This window comes from Ictidomys tridecemlineatus, chromosome 8 (assembly GCF_052094955.1).
Source record: "Ictidomys tridecemlineatus isolate mIctTri1 chromosome 8, mIctTri1.hap1, whole genome shotgun sequence".
NCBI lineage: Eukaryota > Metazoa > Chordata > Mammalia > Rodentia > Sciuridae > Ictidomys > Ictidomys tridecemlineatus.
The window spans coordinates 35,563,783-35,585,349 of NC_135484.1; the positions used below are offsets into that span (position 1 = coordinate 35,563,783).

Here is a 21,567-nt window from a genome sequence, read left to right on the forward strand (position 1 = left end):
TTATACATGTACTTAAGGTAATGATGTCCAACTCATTCCACTGTCTTTCCTATCCCCATGCCCCCTCCTTTTTTTCCCTCCCATTTGTATCTAGAGTTTGTCTAATCCTTCCATGCTCCTCCCCACCCAACCTCATTATGAATCAGACTTCTTATATCAGAGAAACATTTGGGGATTTGGGGGACTGGCTTACTTCACTTAGAATTATATTCTGCAACTCCATCCATTTACCTGCAAATGCCATGATTTTTTCTCTTTTAATGCTGAACAATATTCCATTATCTGTATATACCACATTTTTTTTATCCATTCATCTACTGAAGGGCATCTAGGTTGTTTCCACAGTTTAGCTGTTGTGAATTGTGCTGCAATAAACATTGATGTGGCTGTGTCCCTGTAGTATGCTGTTTTTAAGTCTTTTGGGTGTAGACTGAGGAGTGGGATAACTGGATCATTATGGTGGTTCCATTCCCAGTTTTCCAAGGATTCTCTATATTGCTTTCCAGATAGTTTGCACCAATTAGTAGTCCCACCAGCAATGTATGAGTGTACTTTTTTCCCACATCCTCAACAACACTTATTGTTGTTTGTATTCTTAATAGCTGCCATCCTGACTAGAGGGAGATGATCTTAGAGTAGTTTTAATTTACATTCCTCTAATTGCTAGAGATGTTGAGCATTTTTTCATGTATTTGTTGATTGATTATATATCATCTTCTTAAAAGTTCCTGTTCAGTTCCTTGGCCCATTTAGTGATTGGGTTATTTGGGTTTTTCTGATATTAAGTATTGAGTTCTCTATATATCCTAGAGATTAGTACTCTATCTGATGTGTCTGGTGTGTGTGTGTGTGTATGTGTGTGTGTGTGTGTGTGTGTGTGTGGTAATTTCTCCCAAAATGTAGGCTTTCTATTGATTTCACTGATTGTGTTGTTGTTTTTTTTTGTGGGGTTTTTTTGTTTGTTTGTTTTTGCTGAGAAGAAGTTTTTGAGTTTGAATCCATTTCATTTATTGTTTCTTGAGTTTAATTTTTATGCTATAAGAGTCTTATTCAGGAAGTAGGGGCATAATCTGATATAATGGATATTTGGGCCTATTTTTCATCTATTAGATGCAGAGTCTCTGGTTTAATTCCTAGGTCCTTGATCCACTTTGAGTTGAGTTTTGTGCATGATGAGAGATAAGGGTTTAATTTCATTTTGTTGCATATGGATTTCCAGTTTTCCCAGCACCATTTGTTGAAGAGGCTATTTCCTCCAATGTATGTTTTTGTCACTTTTTTCTAATATATAATAACTGTAATTATGTAGATGTAGTTTTGTTTCCTCTATTCTATATCATTGGCCTACCAGTCTATTTTGATGCCAATACCATGCTGGTTTTGTTACTATTGCTCTGTAGTATAGTTTAAGGTCTGGTATAATGATGCCACTTGCTTCACTCTTGATAAGGATTGCTTTAGCTATTCTAGGTCTCTTACTTTTCCAGATGGATTTCATGACTGCTTTTTCTATTTCTATGAGAAATGTCATTGGGATTTTGACTGGAATTGCATTAAATCTGTATAATACTTTTGGTAGTATGGTCATTTTGACAATATTAATTTTGTCTATCCAAGAACAAGGTAGATTTTTCCATCTTCTAGGATCTTTAGTATTCTGTAATTTTCATTGTAGAGGCCTTTTATCCCTTTTGTTAGGTTGATTCCTAAGTTGTTTTTTTGTTTGTTTTTGATTTGTTTTGTTTTGTTGTTTTTGAGGCTATTGTAAATGGGATAGTTTTCTTCATGTCCTTTGCAGAGGATTCCTCACTGATATACAGAAGTGCCTTTGATTTATGGGTGTTGATTTTATATCCTGCTGCTTTGCCCAATTCATTTATTAGTTCTAGAAATTTTCTGGTGCAGTATTTTCATTCTTCTAAGTGCAGAATCTTATCATCAGCAAATAGTGCTAATTTGAGTTCTTCTTTTCCTATCCATATTCTTTTAATTTCTTTTGTCTGTTTAATTGCTAGTGTTTCAAGAAGTGTGCTAAATGGAAGTGGTGAAAGAGGGCATCCCTGTCTTCTTCCAGTCTTTAGAGGGAATGCTTTCAATTTTTCTCCAATTAGAATGATGTTGGCCTGGGGCTTAGCATAGATATCCTTTACAATATTGATACATGTTCCTGTTATCTCTAGTTTTTCTGGTCTTATGAACATGAAGTGGTTCTGTATTTTGTTGAAAGTTTTTCTGCATCTATTGTGATAACATCATTCTTATCTTTAAGTCTATTGATGTGATGAATTACATTAATTGATTTTCATATGTTTAACCAAACTTGCATCCCTGGGATGAACCCCACTTGATTGTGGTGCACTATCTTTTTAATATATTTTTCTACTCAATTTGCCAGAATTTTATTGAGAATTTTTGCATCTATATTCTTTACAGGTATTGGTCTGAAGTGTTTTTGTTTTTGTTTTGTTGATGTATCTTTTCCTGGTTTTGGAATCAGAATGAAATTGGCCTCATAAAATGAGTTCGAAAGTGCTCCCTCTTTTTCTATTTCACAAAATAATTTTAAGAGTATTGGTATTAGTTCTTCTTTAAAGGTCTTGTAGAACTTAGCTGTGTATCCGTTCGGTTCTGAGCTTTTCTTGGTTGGTAGGCTTCTGATGGTATCTTCTATTTCATTGTTTGAAGTTGATCTGTTTAAATTGTGTATATCATCCTGATTCAATTTGGCAAATCATATGACTCTAGAAATTTGTGAATGCCTTCGATATTTTCTATTTTATTGGAGTATAAATTTTCAAAATAATTTCTAATTATTTTCTGTATTTCTGTAATTCAGTTGTGATGTTTTTCATCATGGATGTGAGTAATTTGAGTGTTCTCTCTCCTTCTCTTCCTTAGCATTGCTAAGGGTTTATCAATTTTATTTATTTTTTCAAAGAACCAACTTTTTGTTTTGTCAATTTTTTCAATTGTTTCTTTTGTTTCAACTTCATTGATTTCAGCTCTGATTTTAAATATTTTCTGTTTTCTACTGCTTTGGTATTGATTTGTTCTCCTTTTTCTATGGCTTTGAGATGTAATGTTAGGTCATTTATTTGTTGACTTTTTCTTATTTTAAGGAATGAACTCTATGCAATGAACTTTCCTCTTATTACTGCCTTTGTAGTGTCCCAGAGATTTCAATATGTTGTATCAATGTTCTCATTTACTTCTAAGAATTTTTTAATCTCCACCTTGATGTCTTTTGCAGCTTATCGATCATTCAGGAACATATTGTTTAATCTTCAGGTGTTGGCGTAGCTTTTATTTTTATCATTAATTTCTTGTAGGGATTCTGATCATGGAAATGTAAAGAGAAGTATTCCCCTGGTGAGCAAACTCCCAGGGGTAACAGGCACCCTATTTCCCACCCTTAGAATGCCCTGAAATCTCTCTTAGGATCTAGTAATATAGCTAATAAATGTGCAATGTCTAGCTGGTATGTCAATGCCCTGAGAAACTTCTGTGTTTGAGCCTCATCAAGCCTTGACCTTGATTGTAGGCATATAGTTTCTGGGAATGAAGGAACTTGTTCGCTGGATAACTACAATGTCTCATCAAGCTTTGGGGTCTTGGGTCTGACTTCCTACTGGTAAATTTAGTCAATGGACTTCCTTGAAAGCTGCACAAAACTCCTGACATTGCGTATTGTAACTACAAAATAAGCAACCTTAAGATACTCTAGACAATAATGTAGTTATGGCACTAATGACCTAATGTAACCTATTGGTATATATAAATGTGGCCACTTGGACAAGGAGCCACTCTGTCACTTTCATGCCTTTGCATGGTGTCTCTGTGCCACCCTTTATTTATTTTTTTACAATTTCTAATTTCATTCCATTATGATCTTATAGAATGCAGTGTAGTATTCTACTCTTTGTATTTGCTAAAAGTTGCTTTGTGGTATAATATATGGTCTATTTTAGAGAAGATGCCCCACCACATTCTAATGTACCATTCATACACCAACCCATTATTTCCCTTGCCCCAAATCATTCAAGACCAGGTACCAGGCATTTAGGGAACCTCTCCATTATTCCAACCTGCTAGAATTATTCAAACCACCCAATCCTAAACTCTTTACTCTGCCTTTTCCACTCCAATAAAGGCTCTAGTTTGACTTTCTCTTGCTCTTGTCATCTGCCTGCTGATCATTCTGATATTTCCCTGTGGCCCTGTGTAGTGTGGCTCATTCCTTCTCCCAGGAAATTTCTCCTGCAAAGGCACTGGCCCCAGTGTCAGCACCCAGTTATATCTTGTAAGTAAAATCCATGCCTTATTTAGAATAGGGTAAGCCCAGTGGTTGGAAACTCTCCAGCTGTTCTGGATGGACATACTTTAGTGCTAAATGGGTTCACACCTTTCCTTAAAAAGTTGTGACATGGCTGCCTACAGTGGCCTAGGCCTGTAATCCCAGCAGCTTGGGAGGCTGAGGCAGGAGGATGGAGAGTTCAAGGCCAGCCTCAGCAGAATCAAGGCACTAAACAACTCAGTGAGACCCTCTCTCAAAATAAAATAAAATAAATAGGGCTGGGGATGTGGCTCAGTGTCTGAGTGCCCCTGAGTTCCTTCCCCAGTATGCCCCCCCAAAAAGTTGCAACATCATTGAAGGAAAAAAAATAAATCACTGGACAATACAAGGTCAAAAAATAAGATGGTATGTACTAGTGTGATGAGATGTATATATAAGAAAAAGTGTTGTGTGCTGTGTAATCATTGAAGGAAAGGAAAGAGATGTAAATCTTGAAACAGTAGACACAATTTGGATAGATAAAAGGAAAAGAAAAGAATAGTAATCTACATAGGAAAAAACATGAAGGGATTAAGATAAAGAGTGTAAATATTGTGGTGTGTGTGTGTGTGTGTGTGTGTGTGTGAGAGAGAGAGAGAGAGAGAGAGAGAGAGAGAGAGAGACAGAGAGAGAGAGACAGAGAATGGGTGAAGAGAGGAAAGGCCCACTCAGAGTAGCGATATATATTTTGTCATTAGAAGTTAAAATAATTTGAATATTGGGTAAGTGGGCAAGGAATTTGAGTTTGAAGTAATGAGAAATATATAATGACTTTATTTCTTAAAGAAAGAAAGTGATTTGAGAGAAGCAGATTTTCTCGTTGTTCAGTGTTATAAAGAACAATGCGTTTGACTACAAGAAGAATCAAGTGATTCATAGTGAACAGCCAGATAGATACTATATAGAGAGCTAATTCACACATAAGGTAAAAGTATGGATTAAGCATGGTCAAGGGAAGTCAGACAAAATATTTTTAAAAATATTTTTTTAAAAAGAGATACATGCTGGAACAGATTGGTCATGAAGAAAGGATGAAAAGACAAAGATGTCTAAAAGAATTTGTTTACCTGCAAACACTGGTTTTTCTTTATACCATTATATTTTTGCCATATAGATTTACTGGTTTTCTTTTATTAAAGAAGACCATATATTTAAAAAAAATAAAAATGTTCACAACAGAGATTTGTTTCTGTTTGAGACCATGGGTTCAATCTCAGTCATGTTCAGGTCCAGGTATCTTGCAATCCCAGGTGGAGGAGCTCTAGAGACTTGACAAAGACAGAACTGGACCCCAGGGAGTATTCAGAGACACTGGCAACAAACAAAAATCCCAAATTTAAAGTGCAGCGGATGAAGTTCATCAGAGAGTGAGTAGATTTAAAAGAAAGAGATTTGGAAGCAGGATTCTCAACACCCTCAAAGCAGATTTACCTAAAGTTAGGACAGCAATGTGAAACAGACTAGAATTCTATTCCATTTAAAGCAGAAGTTATGATTTAGAGACATTCACATGCACTGAGAGAATGATCTAGGCTTTTATCCGTGCCCCCCTGAGGTTTATAAGGCCCAGAAGGGCAAAAGGAGAAACTTGAAAGGGAAAAAATTATGTTGCTGGGAAGCAGGAAGAACTGGTGAGAAGGATACAGTGAGTCCCAGAGCATGGGGGGGTGGAAATGAGGAAGAAAAAACAGTGAGGGTTGCAGAGAAAGAAAGAGGACTGAGAGAAAATAGAGGATGTACCTCACAGGAGAAGAGGTCGCAGGCACAAGGGAAAAGTCAAACCCAGCTGAGGTAGTCTAACAAGAGCACAGAGAACAAACAGGAGAGAGATGGGCTTGGAGTCAGGAGAGCTAGAGGGGTATGCAGGGAGCACATGGAGAAGATGAACAGATTTTTCCAAAAATCCTTTCAAGTTTTAAGAATAGCAGATAAGGGAAAACATGAAAAGAAAAGAAAATTTATAAAACAAGGGCTAGTATATATGGAGCATGTGCTCACTGTGCTAAGCACTCTGCCTGGTTTCTATGAAAATACCTACATCATTTGCTCATACTCTGGATAAAAGTATATATAAATTTCTGATTATTATTATTATTCAATACTGAACATTTAATCTCCTAATGAAAAATTCAAATTAAAAATTAGAGCTACATCAAAACTAAAATAAATACATTGCATGTTAATTTTTTATAAAAGTCAGCATCTTTTGACTAACTCTAATTGCATTAACTAATAAATCCTCCAAAGTTTAAGGGCTTAACTCAATAGAATTTCAATATTTATCACTCTCATAATGATTCAGAATGTTTACTCATGTGTCAGAATGCTTTCCTCCATAGTTATTCAGGGGCCTTGGATCCTTCCATCTGTGGCTCACCTGTCCCTCTGTCTCTCCATTGTCTGAATCTGCTGAATAAAAGAACTAGTGAGCTTAAATGAGACACCACTTCCTTTAAATGCTTAGGGCCAGAAGTGATACACATCACTCTATCTCATATTGGGTTTATAAGAACCAGTCATAGGAGACCACCCAGAGTTGGGTGGTAGGTCTAGTAGGCTGGTGGGAAATCTGGAAAAGGTTTTTCTTGTCTATACTACTGACAGGCAGAGCATAAAAGTTAGTAATCTAACAGCTTCTTTTTCACTTTGTCAGATTTAACAGGTTCAATCTCAGTCATGTTCAGATTTAACAGTTGCTTTTTATTCCTGGATAACGTAAACTCTTACTTTGTTTCTTTGAATAAAGAGTTAGAATTATTCCACTTGAAGCTGGGTAGAATTGTACATAGTTTCCTTTCACTGAAACTTGGCATTACATTTGATATGAATTTTTTTCGTTTCTTCTGTAGGTAAAAATGAGAAAGTGAAATGTAATTAAAAGGAAAAAAAAATATCACTAGCTATCTAGCATCATCTAGTGGCTTCATTTTCCCACTGATGCTCAGTTTTCAAGCACAGAGTCAACTTCTTAGACAGATATTTTGAATTCAGTCAATATAAGGTTAAAATGATAGACAGAAAGACATTAATTAAAATGCTTTTAAACCTGGGTGTGTTTGATTATGGTAACTAAATTAACATATTGAGCAATTCTTTAAGCATAGTATTCTGCTACTTTTGTTGACATCAGAATGGTTATAATGAAAGGTTAATAAAATAGGTACTTGTCACTCCGTTTTTCTATATGCTTAACAAAACACTATTGAAATCTTAAGAACTGTTTGCTAATCTTGTTCCCAGAATGTTCCGTCCCCAACTGCAAACTGTTTGCTAATCTTGTTCCCAGAATGTGCTGTCCCCAACTGCCAAACTGCAAAATTTAACTTCCCTCCCTGCCCTCTCCAAGGAAAGTATATGAGCTCTGCTTAAGCTGTTCTCAGGGCTCTATCTCTCTTTGCTCTATTGAAGTGAGCTCTGAGCCCCAGCATGCTGGTCCCCAAATAAACCCTTTGCTGTTGCATGAGGCAGTCTCTTGGTGGTCTCTTCCTCCGACGTTTCGCCAGTCCCTTACATTTGGTGCATGGGCGGGAAGTGTGCATCGCCGGACAGGGAGACCCCAACAGACTCCTTTAGGGGGTAAGTAAGGCGCCTCTTCTTCTTCTTCCTCCTTCTTCTCCTTCTTGTTTTTCCTTCGGGATCACTCAGAGCTTTTTGGTTCAGGTTTGGTTTTTGGCTTAAGTTTGGTTTTTGGTTTGGGTTGGCAGAGTGGTTGCCAGCGGAGAGCGTGAGCTCCCCCTGGCGGTGGTGGACAGACGTGTCCTGAAGCCATAGACCATGTCCTTCAAGGGACGCCTTGGAGGACTCGGGGAGGGACGGAAGCGCCCTCATCTGGTAGAGGGACGGAAGCGCCCTCGTCGGGCATATTCTGCTGCCAACCTGTCTGGTCTTGCCAGCAGTTCTTTCTCTCAGGTTGAATTCACTGTCTGTTTTTAATCTTTGCCTCTGAACTTGTGTTACACGTTTACTGTGTGTGTCCGTGTTTGTGTCACGTTTGTATTGTCCCTGTCTTTGTTCAAGTAACTTTCATTATGGGACAAAGCCATTCCACGCCTCTGTCCCTGACCCTTGATCACTGGACTGAAGTCCACTTAAGGGCTTAAAATCTTTTTTTTTCAGTAAAACGTCAGACCTGGAAGACACTCTGTGCCTCAGAATGGCCCACCTTTGGAGTCGGATGGCCCCCAGAAGGATCTTTCTACTTCCCACTAATTTTAAAAGTCAGAGACATTGTCTTTGTCTTTCAGCCGGGACCACATAGCCATCCAAATCAACAGCCATATATCTTAACTTGGCAGGACCTCTGCAAATCTCCTCCTCCATGGGTGAAGCCTTTCCTTGTCCCTGCCCCCACTCCTACTCCTTCCCCCATAATTCTGTCTCTCAAACCCTCTGCTCCTCCTCCTCCTCCTCCACCCTCTGTTCTCCCTAAATCTCAAGATTTGACTCTACTGGACTCTCCTCCCCCTCCTTATCTCCTGCTCTCATCCCCCAATCCCCAACACCCTCTAAGTGATTCCCCTGATGCTGACTCAGCCTCTCCACCATTGGAGGAAGCGAAGCCGGCCCAATGCCCTCCAGATGACTCCCCCATGGCACACACAGCCCCTCATCCCCTGGAGGAAACAGGCCCAACTAAAAGAACTCAAAAAAACTCGCTGGCGTTTTCACACCAGCCTACTTGGGATGACTGTCAACAACTCCTAGGGACTCTCTTCATGACAGAGGAACAAAACAGAATCCTCCTGGAAGCTAGGAAAAAAATATCCTCAGACCAGATGGGCGACTGACACAACTTCCCAACATAGTCAAAGCCGACTTCCCCTTGAACCGACCCAACTGGGACCCCAACACCTTTGAAGGTAGGGAGCATCTGTCCACTTATCGCTGGGCTCTAATAGCGGGTCTCTGAGCAGCCACTAGAGGGCCAACTAATTTGGCCAAGGTAAGAGAGATTATTCAAGGGCCTAATGAATCTCCCTCTATGTTTTTGGAGAGAATTATGGAGGCATATAGGAGATATACTCCTTTTGATCCTCAGGCAGAGGATCAAAAGGCACCTGTTACGATGGCCTTTATTGGGCAAGCTGCCCTGGATATTAAAAGAAAGTTACAATGCTTAGATGGATTACAAGGTATTACTTTGAGAGATTTAGTCAGAGAAACCGAGAAGGTATACTATAAGAGAGAAACTGAGGAAGAGAAGGAACAAAGGAGGGAGAAAGAAAGGGAGCAAAGGGAGGATGAAAAAAGCAAAAGACAGACTAAGGCATTGACTAAGGTCCTGGTCACAACAACAAATAGGCCAGAAATTAAGAGACAGGGAGACAGAAAGGGATACCTGGGCCCACGCCAGAAGCCACCTCTGGCTTCAGATCAATGTGCCTACTGTAGAGAAAAAGGACACTGGGCCAAAGAGTGCCCTAGAAAGAAACAGCCACGCCAGCCAGCCATTCTAACTCTGGAGGATGACTAGGAAAGTCGGGGCTCGGATCCCCTCCCCGAGCTCAGGGTAACTTTTGAAGTGGAGGAGACCCCAGTAAACTTTGAAGTGGATACAGGGGCAGTATACTCAGCCTTTAAGGCCCCACTGGGCCCTCTATCAACTAAAAGGTCTCTAGTTCAAGGGGCTAATGGCAGTAAATATCGGGCTTGGACAACTAAGAGGACCATGGACCTGGGGAAAGGAAAAGTTTATCACTCCTTCCTAGTGATCCCAGAATGCCCAGCCTCATTGATGGGCAGAGATCTGCTCACCAAACTCCGGGCCAAAATAAGTTTTAACCCTGAAGGCCCCCAAATGAAATTTCTAAATCCTTCAGTAAAAACTCCTATAGTCATGGCTTTAACTATATCAGTAGAAGATGAACATCAACTCTTCACACCCCACAAGACTGATCAAACAGGCAAGCTATCCCAGAAATGGATAACAGATTACCCAGATGCCTGGGCAGAAACTGCTAAGTTAGGCCTAGCAGTAAAACAACCTCCGATAACAGTGGAGTTAAAAACCTCAGCCTCCCCAATTAATATTAAACAATATCCTCTGAGCAAAGAAGCTAAAGATGGGATAAGGCCCCATATTCAGAAATATCTGGCCTTAGGGGTCCTAAGACCCTGTCAATCGGCCTGAAACACTCCCCTGCTACCAGTAAAAAAAGCCAGGAACCGGGGACTATCACCCTGTTCAAGACCTAAGAGTGATCAACAACAGAGTGCAGGACATTCACCCCACAGTACCTAATCCGTACAATCTGCTTAACACCCTGAACCCTGAGTGAAAATGGTATACTGTTCTGGACTTAAAAGATGCTTTCTTTTGCTTGCCTCTGCATAAAGATAGTTAGTTGCTGTTTGCTTTCGAATGGGTAAACCCAGAAACCCGAACATCTGATCAACTAACTTGGACCAGACTCCCACAGGGGTTCAAAAACTCCCCCACTCTCTTTGATAAAGCCCTCCACAGAGATCTCAACAACTTCAGAACTATACACCCTGAAGTCACCCTGCTTCAATATGTGGATGACCTGCTACTGGCAGCCGATACCAAGGAAAACTATACATTTTCAGGATGGGTTGAAGCCTTCCCCACAAAAAAAAAAGAATCGGTGCAAATGGTGGTCAAGAAGATCCTGGAAGATATTTTTCCAAGATACGGCCTGCCTAAGGTAATAGGGTCTGATAATGGACCGGCATTCGTGGCCCAGGTAAGTCAGGGGTTAACCAGGACCCTGGGGATTAATTGGAAGTTACATTGTGCTTATAGACCCCAGAGCTCAGGACAGGTAAAAAATAAATAAATAGAACCATTAAAGAGACCTTAACGAAATTAAGCTTAGAGACCGGCATAAAAGATTGGACTATGCTCCTGCCTTATGCACTGTTTCATACAAGAAATACTCCCTCTGTTTCTTTGTGTAACCTCACCCCCTATGAAATTCTCTAAGGTGCCCCTCCTCCAGTAAGGGGCCTAACCCCAACTCTAAGACCTAACAATCCCTTCCACACCCCCTTGCTTGACAGACTTAAAGCTCTTGAAAAAAATCAGTGATACCTGTGGAAACAGCTGGCCACTGCCTACCAACCTGGGGACGAAGGAACTCCACACTGATATCAAGTGGGAGACTTCGTCCACATAAGACGACATCAGGTGTCATCCCTAGAACCCCGCTGGAAAGGACCATACCAGGGGCTACTTATAACACCTACAGCGGTAAAGGTAGATGGAATCACTTCCTGGATCCATGCCTCTCATCTCAAGCCTGAGCCCTGTCCAGACTCTGGCTGGAAATTGTAAAAGACTGGTAACCCTCTCAAATTGCATATTCGCTGTGTGGATAGGGCTATGGACTCTCCCCTTAACCACCAGTAGTCCTAACCCTCACCAGCCCGTTCAGCAACGATGGCTGATCACAAATCCTACTGGACAGGAAGTATGGTCTGTCTCGCATACAGCCCCCTTAGGGACCTGGTGGCCATCTCTCCACCCAGACATTTGTCAGCTGGCTATAAGTCTTTCCTATTAGGATATCCCTGATGAAGAGGATCCCACTAAAATTCCATTAAATCCCTTCCGTACCATAGATAATGGAAACAAACATTATGGATGTAGGGACACGCGAGCCAGATGCAGGTTGGCTAACCTAGATTACTATGTTTGCCTGGCAGACTATCGAAGCCACAAACAGTCATGGCTGTGTGGGGGAAGAACCGACTTCTTCTGTAAGTCATAAGGATGTAAACATACAGGGGCTACCAAACCTCTGCCGGTTCTCAGACCATTGCCCCCTTGCTGAAGTAACAGGTAGTGAGGTATTTCTCCACCCATTCACTCCTCTCTTCTCCTGTCAGTGCCCACACCGGGTCCCACCAGGTCCTCTTACCAGCTAACCCAAAGCTCAAACCAGCTGAGGAGCGCCCTCAGACCCCTATCCAAGATGTAATGAAAATGGCCTTTAAAGTTGCTTTGTCATCACTGAAAACAGGTTACTAAAAATTTAAAGTCCCTCACAGGCTTTCTTAGGGATACTCACTCACTCCAGTCTTCCCCTCTGCTCTACCTGTTCTACTACTCAAGCTTTTGTTGCTAGGAAAATCCCAAACCCCTTTCCCATTATTCTTTTACATCTCTCCTTCCTCATTCTCAGATCCACGGAGCTGCTCTCAGCACCGCCTTCCCCGTCCTCCCCCTCTATACCAGGCCCACAGAAAAGTCTTAACTGACCTTCTCCAGAAGTCTTCACCATGGCTGACTTTAGGAATTTCAACAAAAGAGTCCCTATAAAAGAGTTCAGTATAGATAAACCTTCTCTTTTCATGTTGCCCTGTTCTACTTGGCCACTGGCTGGAAAAATCAGCACTCCTAAGCTAGACACCCCCTTACTAGTTTTTCACAAAATATGTGAACAAGGCCTCTGGCCTTGAGCTGGGGCTTCACAGAGATGGCTACATTTCTAAGATAAAAAAGTTATCAACTGGGCTCCATGGTAACAGCTGGCAAGGAAAAAAAAAAAGTTCTCCCCCTCCCAGGTGTCCTTGAAAAGTTAACTTGCCCAGAACAGAGGAAAAAAAAACAGAAACAAAAACTGCTTTTTGTGAACTTCTGCAGACTGTGAACTTCTGAGACCCTTCCCTTACATGTTGAGTACAAAATTCTGAAACTACCTAAACTTGGGGTTCAGGGGATTAATTGATTACAACAGAAGCAATGCCCTCCGAATACGGTTGCAACCAAATAGGACTATTTCCCTGTCTTCAGTGCTATTTTAGGTGCCTTGCCTTGTCTGTCCCTACAACAGTATAATTCTATATACTTAAACATTATTTATGTTTTCATGAAATGGTCAACAGATGTAATTAATTGTATAATGGTGCAGATGTTTCCCAGAGTGCTCTATCATGACGCAGGTTCATTTGAAGATCAAATAAGGGGACATACAACCCAGTTCCGCCGGAAACCTGTATCCCTCACTTTAGCCATCTTATTAGGAATGGGAATTGCTGCAGGGGTGGGTACAGGGACCACTGCCCTGGTCCGTGGGACACAACAAATGACCCAATTAGAAACAGCAATGGACCAAAACTTAAAGGTATTAGAAACCTCCATCACAGCTTTGCAGGAATCTTTAACCTCTCTCTCTGAAGTTGTTTTACAGAACAGGCAAGGGTTGGACCTCCTCTTCATGAGAGAAGAGGGCCTTTATGCTGTATTGAGAGAAAAATGTTGTTTTTATGCCAACCATACTGGAGTTGTAAAATAATCTATGAGTAAATTTAAAAGACGCCTTAAAGAGCGTCAGCGAGAGAGAGAGGCCCCAAAAGGGTGGTATGAGTCTTGGTTCACACAGTCCCCCTGGTTAACTACGCTTTTATCAGCCCTGGCTGGTCCTTTAATAATTCTTATATTGTTGCTAACTCTAGGACCCTGTTTGCTCAACCGTGTAGTTTCCTTTCTCCAAGCCCAAATTGGACAAGTGAAACTTATGGTAATCAGACAACAATATACCCCACTAGCAGACATAAAATGTGACACACCCCAATGATCACTTTTATGATTAAAAGTAGCCAGAAGAAGTGGGGAATGAAAGGTTAATAAAATAGGTACTTTTCACTCCGTTTTTCTATATGCTTAACAAAACACTGTTGAAATCTTAAGAACTGTTTGCTAATCTTGTTCCCAGAATGTGCTGTCCCCAACTGCCAAACTGCAAAATGTAACTTCTCTCCCTGCCCTCTCCAAGGAAAGTATATGAGCTCTGCTTAAGCTGTTCTCAGGGCTCTATCTCTCTTTGCTCTATTGAAGAGAGCTCTGAGCCCCAGCATGCTGGTCCCCAAATAAACCCTTTGCTGTTGCATGAGGCAGTCTCTTGGTGGTCTCTTCCTCCGACATTTCGCCGGTCCCTTACAATAATTTTATATTTCTCAGAAAAGTGAACTAAATTTTGTAGCATTTGAGTCTTAAATTAGTTAATTAACATTTTTGTAAATTTGAAGTTAGAATATATTTTTCATTTTCTGTGCCTTCTTTTGTGACTATTTTATTTGGGGTGGGGGTTTAGAAAGCCAACGAAAGGAAAATCAAATCTGCTGAAGGCATGCACTTACTTAGGATTGTTGCTTACTGGAAAGAAACAAGATGCAAGTTTAGTATCTAATCCAATGTTCCTGAAAAGGTCTAGTGAAATAAAAATTCACAATTAACAAAATAAGGAATAACACTATTAAAAATAATCCTTGGTTTTATACAAATCTAACAAAATTTTATAAATTTATATTTATGTTGCTATTAATCAGACTAATTAATTATTTTGAATTAGTAATCAATAATAATTATAATGCTTATATCTAGCATAGGTTTAAGTGAATTACTAAAAGTGCTAATAAATTAATTGAAAGGTCAGAAAACTACTAGATTTTGGTTTTGATCCTTTGCAGTATAATTTTGCAAAGTTAACAGGAATCACTTTTCATAGTTCATTGTCAAAAGGCAGAATAAGACTTTAAAAAAATATTCATACTTCTAAAACAAATAAAATTGAACTGACTACTAATGTACTACCCGATTTATCAGTTCTTGAGAGGTATGATAGAGAAACCAGTAAACAGCATGAGTTGTGGGAAAGTGAGCAAGTTCCTCAGGCAATTTATCTGTTCAAAGTCAGTCTATTCTATATCACTGCAGTTTGGCTACAGGCCTGGTGTGTTCCGACAGTATCTTTTCATGCTGAGTGGCCCCGGCTGTATGGTGATTTGCTAGACCAGTGACAGAAACCAGAGAGAAACTGCTTTTCAAAAGGAGAGTCATTACCTGAAGAGAATGACCTGCTTTTACTCCAGGAACCCTAAGGCTCTGGACTTTGATTCAAACCCAAGGGCCTAACAAAAGCTCGAGCTGACAAACCTGTCTTCCACTCTGTCTTCAAGTACCAATGAGCCTGTTGACACACATTGAGTCTGTTACATAACAGTTCTGACTCATGACAGAGTGTTCTGTTGTTCTAGGCAACCCCTAAAATTTTCAGCTTTTCTGATCACTTCACAAATGGATAAGGGCAGCATGCCCAGATGAGATATTTGTTGTCTCTAAAGTCCAGAGGCCATCTGGGCAAAGGACTTCATTCTGTTGTTGTTGTTTTTTGTTTTTTGGGTTTTTTTTTATTGTTGTTGTTGTTGTTGATGTACTGAGTATTAAACCCAGGGGCACTTTACCACTAAGCTACCCCTGGCCTTTTATTTAAAAATTTTGAGACAGTTGCTTAGAGCTTAGTTGCTTAGAGCCTCACTAAATTGCTGAGACTGGCCTTGAACTTGTGATCCTCCTGTCTCAGCCTTCCATGCTGCTGGAATTATATACATTTGCCACTGTGCCCAGATCATTCTTAATCATACTAGGAAAAGCCAGGATGAAATGAAGACTGCAGCAAATGACATTAAAGGTATTGAAAATGCATGACAAATGCACACCTCTGCAGAAATGGAGGAGAGGTTTTTACCTAAGTAATTTCATAAAATGATCTGGATACCATGACACTAAAAACAATTGTACACACATACTCTAAATGTTTATTTCAAAGTTTAGGGTAGCAATTATGAAACTATTAAGTTGAATACTGAAAAAAAAGTAAATTCTGTTTAGGTAATCTGAGCCAGATAGGATTATCTACATCAGAAAATGAAGAAACAAATAAGTACAAGAGTGTTGTAGAGACCTGAGAAGGCCAGAATGAACCCTGTGGTGGGATCTTAGAGTCAGATCTGTCAATATAAATCCTGTTTAATGCAGGTACAGATTGATAGATAGAGAAATAATTGTGGATATGTGGTTCAGCATATACACATATTCAAAGTACAAAGCTGAATGACACAAAGTGGGAGATTTGTAAGCATAGATCAAGAATTATAGAGAGAATCTTAAAAATCAACCGAGAAAGAAAAAAAAAGGCCCATTTAAAAAAAATGGGAAAAAAGAGTATAGAAACATGGTACCTGAGTAAGATCCTTGAACCCTCATTTCCCCATAGACACACCAAGTTGAACAGCTGTTCATATACTAGTACACTCACAAGACCTAAACACACCAGGTGACAGACCATAGTGCCTAATTTTCTTTCAAAAAGAATAGATGCCCTGATGAAAGCAGTTGTCGACTTTGCCCTTCTCCCCCATGCAAACAAGTTACAGTTGGAAGATGCCTCTGAAGAATAATTAATTCCAGGCCTTGAACTTGAAACCCAATAGAGGCCCAACACTGGGCAGAGCTCCAAGACCAAAACCACATGGCTAATACCCATAGACTGAGCTACTGTAACTATGTTAGCCAAACAGGAAAGAGAATACTTCACCATGCCTCCTCTACCTTAAATGGCAGAGCAAGGAGCAAGACCCTACCTGTTGGGAAATAAGCTATACAAGCTAGAAGAGGACTTCCTCTTGGAACTCAGTGCTTGACCTGCTGTGGTGAGCACCAGAAGTGAACCAAATGTCCAAATCTCCATCAGAATTCAGAGACATAGCCTGTAGACCTGCCCCAGCATCAGATGGAGCACTAGGTTCTTATGGAACAGAGTTGATTTGGGCCTGCATCATTGCCAGCTTTAAAGTGGGCCTGGATCACTTTTCTTTTCCCTCAAAATTTTTCAGGTCCCTGTGCCTGTGAGACTCAGGTGTGATAAGTTTGGCATCCGCCTTGGTATCCAAGAGAATGTTTGTTCCTCAACATTGTGTAGCACAGCTGTCACCAGGCCAGAGTTCACAGAGGGAATTCTATACCTGTCTCAGTACCAGGCAGACACTGCACCCTGGTGGAATGGAGATATGTTTCAGCCTATGTCACCACCATCTGTAGTGTGGAACTTAGTGTTTCCCCGAGACTGTGCAGGTTGGTGTGCAATTATATAATTCAAGTACAATCCAGCTTAGCATCAGCCTAGGTGGCAAAGAGATTCACCAACACTACCTCACCTTCAAGAAACACAGTGGGGAGTTATATCCATTTTTTTCTGGAGGCATAACAGTGTAGTAATCACAGGACTTTGCCTTGGAACTTAGTGATAGGCTGATTAAACCTAATACCAGACAGATCCTAATGTCCCCCATCCCTAGGACTTCCTACAGGAAAAACCTCCAGAATATCCCTGGTTCTAGGAAAAGACACATAACCCCATTTAGGGACATTTCTGTTCCAGCCAGGATCAACTGTGATTAACTGTGATTGTTTAGGGCCATGACTCTATCTCAGCAATAGAAAGCCCATAGCAGCATGGACCATGGTATTTTGCTATGTTGGTATTGGAAGGCTGTGGACTAGGATGTGACAGAATTTATGCATTGGTGGCCACTGGCATGATATAAAAACCTGGAGGTTTTCCATCTAAGGTGATTCTGGGTAAAGCTGCAAAGAATCCTACAATAACTGACCACAGGCTAGTGACTGTGAATGAAACATCTGGACCTATACCAGCCACAGGGACAGTCTTACCAGAGTGGACTACCCTTTCTATATACTCTGCTGGTTGATTCTGAACAATACACCAACTGTGAACTTGAGGAAAATCCGGACTTGGATTGTCCTCTACTCTCAAAACATTGACAATACTCCAAAACAGTGTTGTGGCAAAACTGGACTTCAGCATCATACATTGCTGAAATAATGGAAGGGACCACAGGCTCAGAGAAAATAAACAGCCTTATTAGAAGTTCTGGAAAGACAGGCACAAAGATAGATTAAGAACACTGGTATAAGATTCTAATTCTTCAATGCCCATATGATGTTGCATACCAACAAGCATCAACAGTTTTGGGGAAATGATGTCCTAAACTAAAAGTCAAAATAAACTGCCAGAAACTGACCAGACAGTAATCAGGACAGGAGAACTTTCAAAGGATTTAAAATACCTGTTTTAAGGAAACTCAACGAACCTCAAGGAAATAGAGAGAAATAATTCAATACTTTTACAGGAAAATGTAACAAAGAAATGAAGCAATCTTTTAAAGATTAAACAAAAAGTCATGAGCTGAAAAACGCATTAAGCTAAATTTAAAAATATCATATAAGGCATCAATAGCAGGATGAATCCAGGAGAAGAATTAGAGGGTTCCAATATTTAATTTTTGAAAATACATAGAGGATGAGGAAAAAAGATGAATGAATAAGACTTAAAGGAATTTTAAAGCAATATTAAATAAAAAATATTTGTATTATTGGGGTTCAAAGAGGAACTTTACATGCCAAAGGGTTAAGAAAGTTATTTAAAGAAATAACAACAGGAAATTTCCCAAACCTAGAGGAGTATATAAATATCCACATACAGGAAGGTCAAAGATCACTTGTCAGACTTAACTAAACCAAGTCTACCCCAAAATATATTATAATCAAGTTTTCAAATGTGAAAGATAAAGAGAAGTTACTCAAGGCAGCAAGAGAAAAGAAACGGTTAAAACATAAGTATGTCCCAACTCTCCTGATAGCCTACTGTTCAGTAAACATAACAGGCAGGAGAATGTAGTATGAGATTTTCACAGTACCAAAGTGGTGGCAGAGGGACTGCAAACCAAGAATACTTTATCTAGCAAATGTATCCTTTAGAAATGAAGAAGGGGTAAAGATATTCCCAGGCCAAAAAAAAAAAAAAAAAAGGTTGAGAGAATTTATCTCCACCATAATTTCCTATAGGAAATGAGAAAGGGAGTTCTTTAAAGTGAAAGAAAGAGACATTAATGATTAAGAAGAAGAAAACATGGCGCATAAGTCATTCATATCTTCAATATGAACACTAAACAATCAAACGATTGCAACTACATCAATATGGGAGTGATAAGAATATAGAAAGTTGGAAAATGTGTGAATGGAGCAAGAGTATAAAAACTTTATTTGGAGTATTTTAACTTTTTTTGGTTTCTTATTAAAATAATGTTAGGTTGCTATGATTTCAAAATAGCTTGTAATAATTAAAAGATTTGTTTTGTAAGTCTCATGGTAACAACAAATTGAAAATCTATAATAAATTCAACAAACATTGCCCACATCCTGTGTGGGGAGGGAGTAGGTAACCATTGGATGTGTGGGCCGGCTGCAAAATAAAAGATAAGAAAGTAATATTAAGAAATAAAGACAAAAGATGAGAACTGTGTATTCAAAAGAAGGAGCATTGGTAGGTGGATAGGCCTGATGGGTTTGATCCTAACAAAGAGAAAAGCCCTCCAATGCCTTGTTTATAGTGGTACACACCACAGGGAATCAGTAAAGAGCTTATTCAGAAAAACAGGTTGTTTAGTGCTTGGAAGAATATGTCCATCTCCAGGCAGCTGTGTTTGATCCTAGGGCTGTGAGGTAAGGCAGGGCTCCACTATGATCTGGGCTTTCTCAAACTAGGGAATCTCACCGAGAAGTTCCCAAAAAAGCAGTTTACTTGCCTTCGTGGCTCAAACAAAATCCATAGTTCATACATGGCTTCCAAATAAAAACAATCATAAGAAAGTAAATAAAAATGCACTATCTAAGCAAATTATTTAGCAACAAAGAAAATCTTTAAGAAAATGATCGAGAAAAAAAACCTACAATAAAATTAGGAAACAAGTTACAAAGTGTTTGAATTAAGACCCTACATATTGGTAACCAAGCTGGGCATGATGGTGCATGTCTTTAATCCCAGCCACACAAGTTTGAGGCCAGCCTCAGCAACTTAATGAGGCTATAAACAATTTAATGGGACCCTGTTTCAAAATAAAGGAAAAAAATGCCTAGGACAGTAACTCAATAGTAAAACACTCCTGAGTTCAATCTCCAGTACTGAAAAAAATATTCTCCAATTAAAAGATATAGAGTGGCTGAATGGACTTTTTAAAATGGATACCCAATTATGTTTGTTTACAACACATAGATTGAAAGTGAAGGGATAGGATAAGGTATTCCATTGATATGGAATAAAAAAGAAAGCAGAAGTAGTCAGATTATATAGATGAAATTGGACTTTAAATCAAAATCAGTAAAAAAGTAACAATGAGGAAACAACAAATTTAAATACATGTGCATCCAAAAGTCATATCACACTAATAATAGAAAGGAAAAATCAATAGACATAAAGGAAAAGATAGACTCCAATAGAATAATAGTTCAATTTCAACACTGGACACATAAAGCAGACAGGAAATCAACAACAACAGCAAAAATCCCAGCAAAGTTTAATTGCATGCTAAGCCAAATGAACCCCACAGATAATTAAAGATCTCATAAATCAACTACTAAGTACCTACTCTTTTTATTAGCCCCTGAGGTATGCTCCAGGATAGATTATATGATAGGCAAAAAAAAAAGGGTTTAACAAATTTATAAAACTTAAAGTCGTTATCAACTATCTTTTAGGACCAGAGTTCAATAAAACTAGAAGTCAACAGCAAGAAAAAAAATTGGAAACTGTAAAAATACATAGAAACTAAACAATTTTAATAAACCAATGGATGAATAAAGAAATCAGGAAGGAAAGGGAAAATTTTAATTATCTTGAAATAAAAGAAAATGGAGACATATAACATACCAAAACTAATGGGATTGTTATGACTTGGATACAAAGTGCTGTCCCGAAGAAGCTTCTGTCTTAATGCAGGAATACATGGAAGTGAAATGATTAGATTTTTAAAACTATAACCTAATCAGTCCATCCTCATTTAAATGGATTAAATTAGTGGTGACTGTAGGCAGGTGAATCATGGCTGCAAGATCAGTGGCACTGGAGGTCTTTTTCTTCTCTCTTTCTCTCTCTCTCTCTCCCTCCCTTTTTCTCCCTACCCCCACCTCTGTTTTTCTCTCTCCTCTCTCTGCTTCCTAGTTGCCATGAGGTAATAGCACTCCTCTGCCATGATCACAGAGCATTGCTTCATCCTTGGGACTAGAGCCATGGTGTCAATGGACCATGGACTAAACCTCTGCAACCATGAGCTCCAAATAAACTTTTTCTTGTCTAAGTTGTTCTAATTGTGTATTTTGATCACAGTGATGTATATCTGATTAACACAGGGCTACAGCATAGGCAGTGTGGAGAGATAAGTGTACGGCAATCAATGACTGCATCAGGTTCTCAAATCACTGCATTCAAAGGAACTAGAAAAATAAGAATAAATCAACTCAAAATTGGTAGAAATAAGTAATAGAGATCAGAGCAGAAATTGTGTCTTCAAAAAGATAAAACAGACAAATCCTTAACTGCACTAAAGAAAGTCAGAGAGAGAGGACTCAAATAAAA

The 21,567-nt window shown here is 39.3% G+C and overlaps 1 long non-coding RNA gene across 37 annotated transcripts in view; it reads right to left on the reverse strand.

The window, feature by feature from the left end:
* LOC120889134 (uncharacterized) overlaps nt 1-16,450 on the reverse strand; it is a 78,088-nt gene extending 61,638 nt beyond the window's left edge. For 5 of the 37 annotated variants that reach the window (XR_013424871.1, XR_013424866.1, XR_013424864.1 and 2 more), the window contains exon 1: nt 12,555-12,909. This is a non-coding gene — a long non-coding RNA (uncharacterized LOC120889134). Of the gene's footprint in view, nt 1-8,990; nt 9,083-12,554; nt 13,272-15,137; nt 15,267-16,315 lie in introns of those variants that run through there. The other 32 variants (XR_013424880.1, XR_013424873.1, XR_013424860.1 and 29 more) reach the window with 24 other exon arrangements.
* Nucleotides 16,451-21,567: the final 5,117 nt, after the last annotated feature.